Source organism: Lynx rufus, unplaced genomic scaffold (assembly GCF_022079265.1).
Source record: "Lynx rufus isolate CCGP_SWC_20201006 ecotype Redwood Valley unplaced genomic scaffold, mLynRuf1.p SCAF_3, whole genome shotgun sequence".
Classification (NCBI taxonomy): domain Eukaryota; kingdom Metazoa; phylum Chordata; class Mammalia; order Carnivora; family Felidae; genus Lynx; species Lynx rufus.
The window spans coordinates 162,040,187-162,048,761 of NW_025814845.1; the positions used below are offsets into that span (position 1 = coordinate 162,040,187).

General features: G+C 39.8%; 1 long non-coding RNA gene across 1 annotated transcript in view; it reads left to right on the top strand.

Moving 5' to 3' along the window:
• The window catches only part of LOC124520770 (uncharacterized), a 45,976-nt gene extending 37,669 nt beyond the window's left edge, over positions 1–8,307 (top strand). The window contains exon 3 of the long non-coding RNA XR_006964400.1: positions 8,111–8,307. This is a non-coding gene — a long non-coding RNA (uncharacterized LOC124520770). The remainder of the gene's footprint in view (positions 1–8,110) is intronic.
• Positions 8,308–8,575: the final 268 nt, after the last annotated feature.

An 8,575-nucleotide genomic window follows, 5' to 3' on the forward strand; every position in this document is an offset into this window, starting at 1 on the left:
ATCATGACCTGAGCCGAAGTCAGATACTTAACCCACTGAGCCACCCAGGCACCCAAGACTAGAGATTTTCTTTATTATATCACACTAACCAACAACTCTACTTAGAGACATCTTAGATTTAAACACCTCAAACTGTCTAAAGAGACCTCTTGATATTTCAACCCAAACCTGCTTCTCTAGACTCTTCATGTTAGTAAAGAGTTGTAATCTCATTCTTTCCCGGTACTTGGGCCAATAACTTTAATGTCATTCTTGACTCCTCTTTCTCTCACACCTCATAACCAATCTGTTGGCAAATCTCGTTGCCCCACCTTCAATTTTATGAAGAATCTAACTACTTCCACTATCTCTCCCGAGGCTACCCAAGTCGTTTCTCACCTTACTTATTGCAGTGGATTTTTTTCCTGGTATTCTTGCTTTATCCCTTGCCTCTTTCCAGTCTCCTTGTCCTTCTGCCACTCCCAAGTGATAAGACAGGAGGAAACAACAAGTGACCAGTTCTCACACATGGAGGTTGAAGGGAGAGAGTAGAAAGGCAAAAAGACACTCACCCTGTATTGGAGAAAACAATGTATACAGAAAGTAATCCAAGAACATGGAAGATGAAAAGAAATGCAAATATCATGATAACAATGAAAAGAGGGAGGATGGGGGGAGAGATAATAGCTCATTTTTTTTTTGAGATTCTTTTTTTATAGCTTTATTGAGATCTACTTCACATATCATAAAATTCACTCATATAAAGTATACAGTTCAATGGATATTAATATATTCACAAAGTTGTGCAAGCATCAGCACAATCTAATATTAAATCTTTTTCACCACCCCAAAAAGAAACTCTATACACATTAGCTGTCACTCCTCATTCCCACTCTCCTTTACCCCAAATCCCAGGCTAATCTACTTTCTGTCTCTATGATTTACCTTACCTATTCTGGATACTTCACATAAATTGAATCATATAATATGTGATTTTTGTCACTGGGTTCTTCTTTGACTTAACATATGCTTTCAGGGTTCATCCTGTTGTAGCATCTATCATTACTTATCTTTTTATGTCACTGTGTGTATATACTACATTTTGTGTATCTGTTCATCAGTCGATGGGACATTTGAGTTATTTTCACTTTATGGCAATTATGAACAATGCTGCTATGAACATTCATTTATGACTTTTTGTGTGAACATAAGTTTCCAATTCTCTCAGGTATATAACTAGGAGTAAAATGGCTGGGTCACAGGATAATTATATTTTTAACTTATTGAGGAAGCACCCAATTGTTTCCCACAGCAGTCGTATCATTTTACATTACCACCATCAATATATGAAACTTCTCATTTCTCCACATTTGTCACAACTCTTGTTATTTTTTGGATGTCTGTTTGCTTGTTCTTTATAGCCTCCCTAGTGAGTATGAAATGGTATCTCATTGTGGTTTTGATTGGCATTCCCCTGTTGACTAAAGATCTTGAACATCTTCTCAACTGTTTCTTGGCCATTTGTATATTTTCTTTGGAGAAATGTCTATTCAAATCCTTTGCATATTTTAAAATTGGTTATCTTTTTCTTACTGAATTGTGAGTGCTCTTTATGTATTCTAGATACTAGACCCTCATCTGATATAAGATTTGAAATATTTTCTCTCATTTTGTCAGTTGTCTTTTCACTTTCTTGCTAGTGTCTGTTTAATTTGGATGAAGTCCAATTTATCTATTTTTTTTCTTTGATTGTTTGTACTTTAGGTGTCATACCTAAGAAACTATTGTATAATCCAAGGTCATGCAGATTTACACCTGTTTCCTTCTAAGAGTTTGATGGTTTTAGCTCTTATATTAAGGTCTTTGATCTATTTTGAATTAATTAAACATTTTTTAATTGTAGTAAAATACACATAACATGAAATTTACCATCTTAACCGTTCTTAAGTGTACAGTTCAATAGTGTTATGTACATTCACATTGTTGTGTTATCAGTCTCCAAAACTTTTCCTCTTGCAAAACTGAAACTCTGTACCCATTAAGCAATAGCTCTTCATTTCCCCCCTAGCCCCTGGCAATTGCCATTCAACTTTCTGCCTCTATGAATTTGACTACTCTAGATACCTGCTTAAGTGGAATCATATCGTATTTGTCTTTCTGTGACTGATATATTTCTCTTAGCATAATGTCATCCAGGTTTACGCATATTGTCACATATGTCAGAAAATCCTTCCTTTTTAAGGCTGAATGATAGTCCATTATATGTATATATTACATTTTGTTTATCCATTTATCTGTTCGTGGACACTTAGATTGCTTCCACCATTTTGCTGTTGTGTGAGTAGCACTGCTATGATCATGGGTGTGCAAATATCTCTTTAAGTTCCTGATTCCAATTATTTTTTTCTTTTTTAAGTTTATTTATTTATTTTGAGAGACAGAGAGAGAGAGCACAAGTGGGGATGGGGCAGAGAGTGAGGGAGAGTGAGAATCCCAAGCAGGCTCCACATTGTCAGGGCAGAGCCCAATGTAGGGCTTGAACCCACAAACCACAAGATCAGGACCCGAGCTGAAAACAAGAGTCAGATGCTTAACTGATTGAGCCACCCAGGCGCCCCTCCAATTCTTTTTAATGTATACCAAGAGGTGAAATTCCTGATCATATTTCTATATTTTTAATTTTTTAATGAATTACTATACTGATTTCCATAGAGGCCACACCATTTTACATTCCCACCAATTGTCCAAAAGTGTTCAAATTTCCCTATATCCTTACCAACACTTGTTATTTTATGTTGTTGTTGTTGCTGTTTTTAAATGTTCATTTATTTTTGATAGAGGGAAAATGTGAGTGGGGAATGGGCAGAAAGAGAAAGAGAGAGAGAGAGAGGATCTAAAGAAGACTCTGTACTGATAGCAGCAAGCCCAATGTGGGGCTCAAACTCAAAAACCTCGAGATCATGACCTGAGGTTAAGTTGGACGCTCAACTGACTGAGCCACCCAGGCAACCCTGTTATTTTTTACACTAGCCAGCTTCAGGGATGTGAGAGGGTACCTCACTGTAGTTTCAATTTGCATTTCCCAAATGATTCATAACATTTAGCATCTTTCATGTACTTGTTGGCCACTTGTATCTCATCTTTGGAGAAATGTCTATTCATGTCTTTTGCCCATTTTGAAATTAAGTCTTTTGTTGTTGTTGAATCACAGAAGTTTTTTATATATCTGGATATTAATGCTTTATCACTGATATGCTGAGTAATATATTGTGATGACATTTCTTTTCTCATACAGCATTCTGTTTTTCCTGAAGTTAATTACTTTTCATGTGTTTGTTTACTTGTACTCAAATTATTCTTCTTTCACTCTCCAATAGAACTATGTAGTGCTTCTCCTTTATTTCCCCCTGGTCAAATGCACCAGATAACCTATCACTTCTCTTCTTTTAACTCCTCCTTCTTCTTTTTCTTTTCTTCTTCTTCTCCTTTTCCTCCATATTCTCTTTCTCCTTCTTCTTCTTTAAATCCATGTAGGTTTTAGGTATTTCTTCTTCCTACTGTGGGTAGTTTTCATTCTTTGACCTAGGTACTCACTGAGTCTTTTCAGTTTAGATACTCAGGCCCTTCAGTATGGGGAAGTTTACTAGATTAAAAAAAAAAGTTTCCTTCTTTCCATTTCCTCTATGCTCTATAGCATTCCTTTTAGTAAGATATTAAACTTTTTGCATTAGTCTACTGTTTTTCTTATATCTTTCCTCTGTTTTCTCTACTTCTGTCTTTTTTCTATACTTTCTGGGAGATTTCCAGACTTACTCTCCTGAATGTTTTTTTGAATTTTCAAGTTAAGATAGCCATATATCAAATTTCTAGGAGTTCTTTCTTGGTCTTTGTTCTCTATTGCTCCTTCCTCATATTGTTCTGTTCTCATTCCCATAGATCCCTCTTATCTCTCTGAAGATATTAATAATAGTTTTTGTTATCCTCTTATTCTCATGGAAAAATGTTTAATTATTTTTCCATTTCTTCTATGATAATGGGCCATTCAGATTTTCCACCTTTTCTTGGGTCACTTTTTGTCATTTACATTCTACCAGGAAATTTTACATGTCATCTAAAGCTTCAAATATGTTGTCACATAATTCATAATTTTATGAAGAACACTTGTTTTTGTTTTTTTTTTTAAGTAGAATCCACGCAGGGTGCCTGGGTGGCTCAGTCGGTTGAGCACCCGTCTTCGGCTCAGGTCATGATCTCACGGTTCCTGAGTTCGAGCCCCATGAAGGGCTCTGTGCTGACAGCTCAGAGCCTGGAGCCTGCTTAGGATTCTGTGCCTCCCTCTCTCTCTGCCCCTCCCCCACTCATGCTCTGTCTCTCTCTCTCAAAAATAAACAAACATTAAAAAAAAATTTTTTTTAATAAATAAAGTAGGCCCCCATGCTAAGGGCTTGAACTAATGACCCTGAAATCAAGACCTGAGCTGAGATCAAAAGTCAGATGCTTACCCAACTGAGCTGTCCAGGCACCCCTATGAAGAAAACTTTTTTAAAAAATATCTTCTAGGGGCACCTCGGTGGCTCAGTTGGTTGGGCTTCCGACTTTGGCTCCGGTCATGATCTCACAGTTCCTGGGTTTGAGCCTCGCATCAAGCCCCACATCGGGCTCCATGTTGACAGTGTGAAGGCTGCTTTCAATTAGATTCTCTCTTTCCCTCTCTCTCTGCCCCTCCCCTCCTTTCCCTTTCTTTCTCTCTCTCAAAAATAAACATAAAATAAAATAAAATAAAATAAAATAAAATAAAATAAAATAAAATAAAATAAAATAAATCTTTTCTGTATCCATGATTATCTCTTACTTCTTTTCCATTTTTACTTTCTCTTTTCTTGATCAGTTTTCAACTTCATTAATTTCTATAATTACTGTTCTTTTCATTTTCTCTTCATATTTTTTTTCCTTTTTTCTAATTTGGTAAAATAAGTACTTAACCTCTTGTGCACTTAATCAAGGGAGTGGGGGATTGGAGTTAGGGTGCTATATTTGTATTTTAATATACAAAAATATTAGATAGTAAGCTAAGAAAACTCATCAAGTTTAATTGACTATAAAATGTTCACTAGTTGTACACTTCATAGTTCAGATTCTTTTCTATTTATTCGTAGTATGCTGAAAGGGCTAAGGACAGATTGAATATTAGTTGGTGGGTAGTTTGGCAGCTGTGGGAAGAGATGCCCATGGGTGCTTAAAAAGGAAGAAGAAAACTTTGAGACTTTGACATCTACACTGGGTTGAGGCCTTTTAGGAACTTCTGGAAGATGGAAGCCTACAAAGAAGGCAATCTGGGAGTGAGAAACAAGTAATAGCAATTTAAAATTGAATACAAAGGGGAAAAAAAGAACATCCCATTCACACACACAATTTGTGTTATTATCTCGGGGCACCTGGGTGGCTCAAGTTGGTTGAGCTTCCAACTTCGGCTCAGGTCATGACCTTGCAGTATGTGAGTTGGAGCCCTGTGTCGGGCTCTGTGCTGACAGCTCAGAGCCTGGAGACTGTTTCGGATTCTGTGTCTCCCTCTCTCTCTGACGCTCCCCCATTCATGCTCTGTCTCTCTCTGTCTCAAAAATAAATAAACGTTAAAAAAAATTTAAAAAATTTGTGTTATCATCTCTAAAATTTAAGAATACTGGGAATTAGGGGCGCCTGAGTGGCTCAGTTGGTTAAGCGCCTGACTTCAGCTTAGGTCATGATCCCACGGTTCGTGGGTTCGAGCCCCGCATCGGGCTCTGTGACCACAGCTCAGAGCCTGGAGCCTGCTTCAGATTCTGTCTCCCTCTCTCTCTGCCCCTCCTCTGCCTCCACTCTGTCTCTCGCTCTGTCTCAAATATAAACATTAAAAAAAAATTTTTTTTAAAGAATACTGGGAATTATTTTATTAGGAAATTCCAAATATTTTCCCCAAAGTGTTTTCAAGCTTAAGAAAACCATTGAAATTATTTAGACTCTGAATCTCATTCTGTGTTATTATTCATGGTATCCTTATGATCTTAGGGTGTTTTTTTGTTTTTGTTTTATGGAGTGGGAAATATGATTTTAAATGAAAAGTTCTAGTATTTTCCCAAATATTGGTCTTGCTTTGTTCTTCAGAAATGTTGAGAAAATGGAGCTTTCAGATCAGAAAATTATCTGAAAATTTGTTAGAAAATATTTCAAACATAACAGAAAATTTGAAGGAAATGTACAGTGAACACCCATATATCCAGAGCCTAGATTCTATAGTCAGAACTTAATTCTTATTAGCTGGAATTAGTGTTTGCCTGCCTCTAAGTGATATTGAGTAGAGTGAGCTCTACCATAATTACATAGGAAGTATTCTGTTCCTACTGGTAAGTCCAGTGCTTCATAAGAGTTCTGTACTATGGCCAATTTCATGAGTGCTTTAAACAAGCCAACACAAGTCAGCTGTTAGCTGGGTGGAGGAGCTTCTAGACAGTTCTTCCCAGCTTAAAGAAACAAAATTTCAAACTCAAAAAGTTCTCTGGCTTGCTGCCTAAATACACCTACAGCTTTTGGCTCTTATAAGCAGGTGTTGTCCATAGGCATAAACCTAGGACTTTCTGGTTGTGCAACAAGGGAGAAACCGCCACTGCTCTGAGCTAGAAGGTGACAGGCACAGCGATGGAGAGGAAGGGGTAACTGGGATTCATAGCCCCCCAAATCAATTTTCTTCAAAGTTCTACTTTAAGATCAGTGGCAACCGTCCCCATGAATGGCAGAGTGCTCTTTTCCTATGTGCTTTCTCCTAGAAATTCACACAACCTTCTCCCTGTTTTTCAGAGTCACTAAAGCTTTTATTTTTTTTATTTTTTTTTATTTTAAGAGAAAGAGAAAGAGCATGCATGAGCAGGGGAGGGACAGAGAGAGAGGGAGAGAGGGACTCTCAAGCAGCCTCCGCGCTGTCAGCATAGAGCCTGATGCGGGGCTCGATGTCACAAATTGTGAGATTATGACCTGAGCTGAAATCAAGAGTTGGATGTTTAACCCACTGAGCCACCCGGGTGCCCCAACAATTTTTATTTTTATGTGTAGAAAATTCATCAATGTCTTTGGGGTTCAGTAGTCCAGTTCACTGATTAGAAATCATTTTGTAGTTAGGAAAATCACCCTAATGCAATGCCATTAATTTAATTTGGGAGCCCTGTGGTTAATTTGATATAATAATAGATGGATTATACAGTGGAATCCTCCAATATCCGATGGCCCTCAATGTATGTTTCCATATGCGACTGGCCACTGTGACTACCTTTACATATCTGTGAGTTACTGGCATTTGCTTGTACATATATACTTTTAAAACTAGTATTTATTAAAGCATTTTTAAAAAGGCATTTAGATGCCATATGGAGAGTTCCAAATCTCATTCGTGTTCAAGCAAATACAATTTTTGAACTCTTAAAAGTTTTTTAAAGAGGTAATAAATACGTGGTATATAGGATAAAATTCATAAAGTACAGAAGACAATATGGTTTTCTGAAAAGAGAGTTTTCTTCGTCTCCCCACTACATACTCTAGTCCCACAGTCGGCCCACTAAGACGCAACCGCTCTGAGAGACGCAAACACACCAGTCTATGTGTCTATGCGCGTACACAGGCAGCTCACACTGTTCTGCACCTTGCTTGATTACTTAGACTATACCAGAAAATTCCTGTATCTCCACATACGGAGTTGCCTTGTATTTTTTTTTAAAAACTTTTTGGTGTTTATTTAATTTTGAGAGAGACAGCACGTGCAGAGGAGGGGCTGAGAGGGAGACCCAGAATCCGAAGCAGGTTCCAGGTTCGGAGGTGTCAACACAGCCTGACGCAGGGCTGGAACTCGCAGGTCTCCAACTCGTGAACTGCGAGATCAAGACCCCAGCCAAAGTCGGTGGCATAACCCACTGAGCCACCCAGGAGCCCCTCTGCCTTGTATTTTTTAATGACAGCTTAATATTTCATCAGAGGGACGTGCCCCACATTATTTAACCGGCCCCCAGCGACGGACTTTCAGGTTGTTTCGAACTGTTTGCTCGTATGGGGAAATTGCAATGCTGCCCTGTAACTTCATCTTGACACGGTGATCTGGTTTTTCTCCCAGGACGACAGGAGAGCTACTCCGTGGGGCTTTCCCGCGCCGCCCTGGCCCCACCCCCGGGCAGGCGTTCGCGGAGTCGCCCGTTCGTCCCCCGCGCCATCGGTCAGCCTCGCGCGCGGCGGGAGCCGGGGGCGTGACGAACCGAGCGCCAGAGCGGCGGCAAGCGCGCGAGTCCCACGCTGGTCCCTGGCGCATGCCTGCGTGGGAGGCGGCGAGCCCGGGCGCAAGCGGCGGCTTGCTCCCCTCGCCGAGCCGCGGTGGCGTCGCCATCTGTGGTATGCGGTCCTGGCGCGCAACTCCCGGGGACGCTCTCCGGCTCCCGTCCGCAGCCCTCCCCGGAACGCGGGGAGGTGTTCAAAGGTGTCTCTTAGAAACAGGCGCAACCCGGGCAGCCCCGCTCCAGAACAATGGGTCCTTTCAGCCACCCCTTTTAGATGGAGGGCTCGTCGCCATGACAACCACCCCATT